This window comes from Dromiciops gliroides, chromosome 5 (genome assembly GCF_019393635.1).
Source record: "Dromiciops gliroides isolate mDroGli1 chromosome 5, mDroGli1.pri, whole genome shotgun sequence".
Taxonomy (NCBI): Eukaryota; Metazoa; Chordata; class Mammalia; order Microbiotheria; family Microbiotheriidae; genus Dromiciops; species Dromiciops gliroides.
The window spans coordinates 132,782,622-132,792,181 of record NC_057865.1 but is presented as its reverse complement, the minus strand read 5'-3'; positions in this window follow the sequence as shown (position 1 = coordinate 132,792,181).

Here is a 9,560-nt window from a genome sequence, read left to right as displayed (position 1 = left end):
AATTCAAAATTTGCAAAATGCTATATATGCATATATATGTATACATTTATATGTGTGTTCATATATCTATATCTACATTATCTCATTTATTCCTTCCAACAACCGCAAGAAGAAGGTTCTACTCTTGTTTCCATTTTACAATGGAGGCAGAAAGAGGTTAAATGATTAGTCCAAAGAGTCTAGATGAAGAAACTTAGTCCATAAACACATATTAAGCACCTATTAGTGCCAGGGACTGAACTAAGCACTGAAGATACAAAGAAAGACAAGAGAAAGTCCCTACTCTCAAGGAATTCACAGCTAAGTGTCTGAGGCCAGATTTGAGCTTGAGTCTTCCTAACTCCAGCTACATTCCTCAAACCAGTAAGGAGCAGAGTAGAGATCAATGAGGAAGAGTAGCTGTGTGGTAGAATCCCTCCAGTATCTATCTCACCTGGATTGGGACACTGAGTATCTGATGCCTCACTCACCCCTAAAGCAGTAAGAAGGGGTTGTTTTCAATCTGAGCATCCACACAGTATTTCATGGGTTTTGAATTGCTTGCTGAAAGGGGTATGAGAACCAGTCTGAGGAGAATTATACAGACTGGATACTTAAGGTGCATTAACATATTTTAAAAAGTCATTTCTACTGTTTTAAGATTAAAGAGCTTCATGGAATTATGACTTTGTGAATAATCTCAAATTAAATGTAGCAGGGATAAAGGCACCCCCCTCCAAAGAGAAAAAGACCTATTTGTACAAAAATATTTGTAGCAGCTCTTTTTGTGGTGGCTAAGAATTGGAAATCAAAGGGAATGCCCATCAATTGGGGAATGGCTAAATGAGCTGTGGTATATGATCGTGATGGAATATTATTGTACTATAAGGAATGACAAGGGGCAGCTAGGTGGCACAGTGGATAGAGCACCAGCCCTGGATTCAGAAGGACCTGAGTTCAAATCCGGCCTCAGACACTTAACAATTATTAGCTGTGTGACCCTGGGCAAGTCACTTAACCCCAATTGCCTCACCAAAAAAAAAAGAAAGAAAGAAAGAAAGAGAAAGGAAGGAAGGAAGGAAGGAAGGAAGGAAGGAAGGAAGGAAGGAAGGAAGGAAGGAAGGAAGGAAGGAAGGAAGGAAGGAAGGAAGGAAGGAAGAAAGGAAGAAAGAAATGACAAGCAGGATGATTTCAGAAAAACCAGGAAAGACTTACATGAACTGATGCAGAGTGAAGTAAACAGAACCAGGAGAACTTATGCACAGTAACAGCAACATTGTTTGATGAACTGTGAATGGCTTACCTATTCTCAGCAATACAATCATCCAATACAATCCCAAAGCACTAATGATGAAACATATTATCTGCCTCCAGAGGAAGAACTGATATTGATTAAACACAGACTAAAGCATACTATTTTTACTTCTTTCTTTCATTTTTCCTTTTATTCTAGTCTTCTTTTGCACAATGACTAATATGGTAATGTATTACATAATTGCACATGTATAACCTATATCTGATTGCTTACTGCCTTGGGGGGGTGGGTAGGAAGGGATGGAGGGATAGAATTTGGAACTCAAAACTAAATAAAAATGTTTATTGAAAAAAAGAAAAGAAACATAGCAGGGATGGTACAAAGGGAAATTTGGTAGGCTACACAGAGCCAAGAATGTGAGTTAATAAATCTATACCACACTATAACTACACTAAGGAATAGGGGACAAAACCTTTGAGGGTGAGCCAAAGGGGTGAATAATAATAGCTACAATATTCTGAGAGATGCCCTGGGAGCTATGGAACTTGTTACTGAATAGAATCAGGCACTGTCCACAATCTATCCTGTCCTACTCCTTTTTGTACATAAGTCAACAAGCTAAATACCTAATATGTGCCAGGTTCTTTGCTAAATGTTTGGAAATCCAAAGAAAGGAAAGGACAGTTCCAGCTCTCAAGGGGGTAGACAGTATGATGAGGGAGATCAGTATGATGAGGGAGATAACATGCAAAAAACTATGTGCAAATGTAGAGATACACAGGATAAATCAGAGATAACTAATCTCTGAGGGAAGGCTCTAAGATTAAGGACTAGGAAAAGCTACTTGAAAGTGGATCTTTAGCTGAGATCTGAAGAAAGCTAGGGAAGCTAGGAAGAATAAATGAGGTGTTTGAGCATATTAAGCGTGGAGGACAGGGAGTGAAAGTGCAGAGTTGGGAGATGAAGCATCTTGCTCAAGGAACAGAACATAGACCAGTGTTATTGGATCAAGGCGTAGGTGGAGGGTGATAAGGTGCAAAAAGACTGGAAAGGCAGGGTGGTGGCAAGTTATGAAGGGCTTTAGAAGCCAACTAGAAGATTTTCTATTTGATCCTGGAGATAATACAGAACCACTGGAGTTTACTTACTGGGGAGAAAGGGACAGAGGGAAGTGTGTGACATGGTAAGATCTGCTTTTTAGGAATATCAGCTGGACAGCAAAGTGAAGGATGAAATCGAATGGGAAGATATTTGAAGAAGGGAGATAAACCATGACATTGGCGTCCATTAGAATGCAGGCTCATTGAGAGAAGGGACTGATTTTTTGCCTTTCTTTGTATCTCCAGCACTTCCACAGTGCCTGGAAGGCTTAATAAAATGCTTGTCAACTTGAATTGCTGTACAATGGCATAATTAATTGAACAATCAAATCTAATATGTGGGAAGCTGAATAGTATAGAGGATAGAGAGCCAAGAATCAGACATGAAACCTTGGCTTAGAATCCTGCTCTGACATCTATGGGCTTTGTAATCCTGGGCAATCACTTTACCTTCCCAGGGCCCAAGAAATATCCTAAGACAAGAAGTTGCAGAGTAAGAACTGATCTTAGTTGGTAGAGGAGGCTTCAAACTTCATGGGGCGTTCCCTGCACCAATTAAATCATAGGTTCAGACCAAAATAAAATGACTTAATATGTAATCCCCCAAACAAATTGACACACTACTGAAGGAAGTGAAACAGATTCTTCTTGACATTCTTATAGTAAATACAATTTTAAAAAATTTATAAAGAAGTGATAGCTAATTGGAAGAAAGGCTCACAGATTCTTCCCTGAGAAATAAATAAAGGAGTTAGGGAAGAGGTCAACTAGGTGACGCAGTGGATAAAGCACCGGCCTTGGATTCAGGAGGACCTGAGTTCAAATCTGGATTCAGACACTTGACACTCACTAGCTGTATGATCTCAGGCAAGTCACTTAACCCCCATTGCCCTGCAAAAAAAAGGAATTAGGGAAGTTGCTTTCATCTGGCACCCCAAGCCAATAAGGAATCACACTTCATGGAACATTTGGTGATGATGAACATAAAGAAACCCACCAACATGTAGATAATTACTATTATTGAACCAACATCTTTTGCAAAGAATGACTGAGTAGAGAAATTTTAAAAAGAACTTAACAAGGTCTACTAAACTCAACTTATCTTCACTTTATATTTGGTGATTTCAGTAAAAAGGTAGACACATTAGATATTGGGAAATATGTTTTAACCCCCCAAAATGAAAGAGGCCAAAGTTTAAGGACTATGGAGAAAGCGACACTTGTATTTTTCAGTACTTTTTTTTTTCTTTCGCAGGGCAATGAGGGTTAAGTGACTTGCCCAGGGTCACACAGCTAGTAAGTATCAAGTGTCTGAGGCTGGAACCGAACCCAGGTCCTCCTGAATCCAGGGCCAGCGCTTTATCCACTGCACCATCTAGCTGCCCCCTTAGTACTTCTTTAAGAAAGGAATCAGAAGATGAAAGATAAGCTATCAATAATGCCCCCCAAATGGAATTTATATTAAAAATACAGAAAATAATGATGAAAAGAAAAGTTATTTCAACTGTCTTTATAAGATGAAATTATCCTTTGAAGCTACCTCCCCCCACCAAAGGGATATTACAAAATAATGAAAAAAAACTGTTGTACATAGTATTGGGGGGGGTCACCAAAAATATGTCAACAATACAGACAGCTTGATGGAATATTGGCTAGGGTACTTAACCTACAGTCAGGAAGATTTGAGTTCAAAACTGGCTTTAGACATTTATTAGCTGTGGGAGCCTCTTTCAGCTTGTTTCCTCATCTGTAAAATGGGGGTAATAATAGCATTTACCTCCCAGGGTTGTTGTCAGGATAAAATGAGATACATTTCTAAAATTTATAAAAAAAATTTAAAGTACTACGGAAAAGCTAATTATTATCACTGAACTATATTACTATGGAAAATGAACAGGAAGGTTTTCACAGATGATTTTCTATAACACATCATAAATTTACAGGGATAATCATATAACAGAGAGAAGTATAAAGAACATAAGGTCTCTCTGTGTCTATTTTTTATTGATTACCAGCCCTACCCCATTCCAGAAATTGATTTGTCAGGAAAAAAAAAGCAAGTAACATGTCTCCTACATATGAACCAATCATACAAAACTCCCTGAGAGATACAGCCCTAAAGATAGCTTTGTCAAGTGATAGGCTAAGTACCAACATGAAGCAAGGTATAAAACAGAGAGCCATATGATCTCCAAAGATATTTGCCAGATTGTCCATGGCAATGTCCAAATAAAAGGATTCCCTGTTGACAGAGAGGTTATCCACATGGTCCTATTTGTACACGATAATGTGCTGATTATATCAAGCCTTGGAATATGATAGTGCTTCTTCAAAAAATTTCATGGGTCCTCAAAAAAGACTGATCTAGTCACATATGCTGGCCAAACAAAGTGGATTGACAAGGCATGCTGTTTGGAGGAAGGCAGGTGGAAATGGAGATAACCTATCTGTATGTGTATTTTTAGATGGGAACTGCAGATATACAGTAAGCAAATAAGCAAATCATAATCAAATTAATGAGGAGGATCAGTCTAAAATACATGGGGGAAAGTGTGCTGTATTTTCACTGATTCCAAGGTGTTTATTGCTGTAAAATCACATCTTTTTAGCACCAGTATTATCAATGGCCACAAACTGAAATGCCACAGTTTCAAAGGACTGGATTTCGTCTCTGGTGCCCCAATTCAAACAATATTAATTCATCTCTCCTCCCCTTTTCACTCTTTCCCTCCTTTGGGTAGCTTAAACAATTAGCCTGGTGCATAAGCTATCCTCATAAAGGCAAAATGAGCTAATTAGACAAGATCATCACCATGGCCTTCTCCCTCTACACATCTAAGATTCTATTCTGCCTAATTTTTTCAATTTCACAGTCATTCCTCATTCTAGGCCTAGGATATTTTTTATCCTCATTCATGAGATCCATCTATTAATGTTTTTATTTTGTTATCTTAATGACCATCAGAAAAAGTGAATGCTTCCTTCTTTGTCTTTCTACTTCTTTGATTAAATGACCTTCATATGCAACATCCCATTATAACACATAATTTAGCTCTCTCCCTGCCTCATTTTCTTCCCTCCTCAATAATATTTTTATTTACTCTCCCTGAGTTTTACTAAAAATTCTATTTTCCATTTCCTTAATCCCTCAAAGAAAAAAGTGAAACTTCTAAAAGGCCCTACATCTTACTTCATAATTTAATGCCTTGGTGTTTTCATGCTATATGGACATGTTTACCTTTCTTGTTTCTTTTTTTATGAACTGCATATCAAATTTCTAGATCTTCTTTGATTTCTTCAGTAAAAACCACTCAAATGCTCTTCTCTTCCTAAGAATTACTCTCCCACCTTGGTTGTTAAGTTCATTTTTATGGTGATCATTTTTTATTTGGGTTACAAAGCAATTTCCTATATTTTTCAGAATGTCATACTCACACATTTATTTTATTTAATATTTTAAACAAATAGTTTCATGAAATTAAGAATGATTTATTTGAAAGGTTAAAAGATCTTTCCCTGGCTGTTTGCAACACTTTTTCTTTAATTATTTCTTTAAAGTACATTTCTGTGTGAATTGAATTTATAGTTCCTCTCTGCAAACATTCCATTGCTGTTCAGTCATGTTCAACTCTTTGTGATCCCATTTGAGTTTTTCTTGGCAAAGATACTGTAGTAGTTTGCCATTTCCTTCTTTAGCTCATGTTACAGATAAGGAGACTGAGGCAAATAGGGTTAAGTGACTTGCTCAGGGTCACACAGCTAGTAAATGTCTGAGGCTGGGTTTGAACTCAGGAAAATGAGTCTTTCTAACTCTGGGCATGGTACTGTGCCTTGGCACTGGGCCACTTAGCTGTCCCATCATATATAATAACACATATTTATATGACTCTTTCCTCAAAATAGCCTTAAATATAAATGGTATCATCATCCCCATTTTACAGATGAAGAAACTGAGTCAGTAAATATTTATTAAGTGCCTATTATGTGCCAATCAATGTGGCACTCTATTCACTGTGCTACTTAGGAAGCATTCTGTAGATTAGGATAATTCATACTTTGCCTACTATTTTTAATATCCTAGGTAATTGTCTTGTTTTTTTGTTTTTGTTTGTTTTTAGTGGGGCAGTGAGGGTTAAGTGACTTGCCCTGGGTCATACAGCTAGTAAGTGTCAAGTGTCTGAGGTCAGATTTGAACTCAGGTTCTTCTGAATCCAGGGCCAGAGCTTGATCCATTGTGCCACCTAGCTGCCCCCTCTAGGTAATTTCCTTATATGATTTCATGAAATATGACATTCAGATTTTTGGTTTTTTTTTTTGTTCTTCTAGGAGACCAATAATTCCTTGATTGGCTTGTCATTTTCTGCCTTGATTTTCAATTACTTTGACTTATAGGGATCTCAACTGTTGTTCTGATTCTGTTCTCTATAATTTTGTTAAAATATTGATTCTTTCAAGTCCAGCACTTAGCACAGTGCCTAGCATATAATAGGTATTTCATAAATGCTTGTTGACTGACTGCATTTTTGAATCGCTTTTTTGATCACTTTTTCAGAGGGTCATATGCTTTAATGAAATTTCCTACTATTTGTTCAACAGCTGATGCTCTCATTTATCTTTGCAAATTCTTCCATGAGAGTTCTATTGTCTGTCCTAATTTCTTTCCTTATTTTTCCTGCAATCCTTTATTGAGGTAATAAATCACTCTGGAAATTCTTATGGTTGCTATATGATTATTTTTTTTGGGGGGGATGGGAAGGTCTAGTTGTTGCTGCTATGACATCACTTTTTTGAGAATTTCTTCTTGCTTTCTTTTATCCCATAAATTTTTCTATTGTACTGAGGTCTATTTTGTTGTTATTTACTCACTATCTCAGTCTCTCTGCGGGTTTTTCTGTGAGGATTTCTCTATAATGAATTAGTTCCTTTCTCTTATTTTTGGTTGTCCTTTTAACATTATTTGGCACATTTTTTCTCTGTTATGAATTGATGACAAGGAGCATTGGCACAACAGTAATCATTCAGCCAAATTTCTGGAAGTCAGAGCATTCTCAAAAAAAGATCCTGTAGAAATAAGAGTGTTAGACATATGAGCTGACCATTTTTGATGTCACCTCTATCTCATCTCACCTTTTAAAAAATAATGATGTCATAATGTGGTCTTTTCCATTGTTCTGGAATTTTCTTCCCTTTGAGATATTTTGCAAATGATTCTGCATTCTTCTCAACTTTACCTTAATTTAAAACATTTATTTATTCTTTGATTATATGCATATTTTAATTGATTTGTTTAATTTTTTTAAACCTTTACTATAACTGTTTATCATTTTACTTCCCAAAGGTAGTTAGTTCTGAAATGCTTTTGATGTCAGTAACCAGTTATTTCTTACCTATTAAGATCTAGTTAATTTCATTTACTTTTAGATGTCGTTCAATGCTCATCATATCCAATGCCTTCCATTCCTTTCCTTGAAGAAAGTGGAGAGACTGTTGAATAGTCTACAAGCCTTTATGATTATGATATTTCATTGACATTTTCAAAACTCTTTTATCCAAAGTACTTTTTACCATTTCCTTGAGTCTATCTACACAGTGAAATGAGCAAGTCCAAGACATGTTTACTTGGTTAGGAAGACCTTGTTTAATTGTTCATAAAATTCTACTCCTTTATCTTCAAAACAAAAGCTGGTGGAAAAACTACAATTATTTTTGTGATAGTCTTTTCCTATTACTTCAAAGTGAGATAACCAAGTGTTACTGCTTTTTCTCTAGTAAATGAAATGAAATAAACTCTACCAACAAATTATTTGCTTCTCCAAAAATAACCTGTTAGCTGTTTTTAAACTTTTTATTTAGCAGAAATTTTTAATGCCTTAATGACTTCTGCGTTGTTTGATAGGATTATTTAAATTTAGTAGTTTTTGTCATTGGGCAAAAAACTCACATTAAGAATATCAACGAGAAATTGTGTGTGTATATTATTTTTTAAATACTCTGTAACTCTTAGCAACTTCGTTCTTTTCTAATGTTTTACTCCTTGCAATTCAAATATATAACAGTGCCATGTAGGACTGTAGGACACCTATGGGCTTGCCTTCTTTCTGATGAACTTTCCTATACTTATGCAGTCTGGTCCTTGGACAACAGATTACATTGTCTGCAGACAGAACCATATTTAAAGCCTTTCTATCTTGGAAGAATCTACAGGCTTTGTGCTCTATTGGCACAGTCTTTGAGGACTCAGAATGACCTCTACATTACAATGGTATATAGGATTAGAATTCTTCAGTCCTATTTGCCTTATATTAATAGAAATAAAGGATATAGAACAAGATGTTATTAGTAGGGTCAAACTCAAATGGAAAATAAAAATCCATCAATTCCTGTCCATCCTGTGCTATTCCCCTAATTTCTCTACATGAAATCTATCCATCTTGCCAGGGACCTTGCCTAGATTTCTCTTGATATCATAAAGAATATCTTTTCGACACACTAGCTGTCTATTGATTATCCTTTATTCTCCTTACATGACTAGTCCATCTTTTTTCAACCGTAAATTTCATTGATATCCTCCTTCTTCACAATTCTGTAGTACCTTCTACTTCATATATTTTTTAAGGCAGCTAGGTGGCCCAGCTATGCTGGGTCTAGAATCAGGAAGACCTGAGTTTAAATCCAACCTTGAACACTTAAGTTGTGTGACCCTGGGCACTTTGTTTAACCTCTGTTTACTTCAGTTTCCTCATCTATACAATGGGGATAATCATCATGCCTACTTCCCAGGGTTGTTGGGGGGGATTAAATAATATTTGTAAAGCACTGAGTACAGTGCCTGGCACATGTTAGGTACTACATAAGTGCTAGTTATTCTTCTTCTTATGATTACTATTATCTATCTGCATTATGTAGCTGTCTATTAATAATCTTTTTTCCATCGTCATTTTTTGTGACTGCTCATGTTTGCAAATCACATTGTATGGATTGAATCAAAGCCTGGAATCTCCTAGATGACATTCCTAATCATTCTAGAGAGTATCACCTAGTTATCTACTTAGGAAAACCAAGTACATAAAGAATATCTATTGCCCAGACTATGGCATGCATTTCAGTGAACAACCTATAGAACTTTTCCATCAGTATTTCTATTTTGGGAAGATACTACAAATGGACAAAGAATCAGACTAAGAGTTGGGCAAGAAGAGAAGAGAAGCAGGACTGTCTTTGAAAAA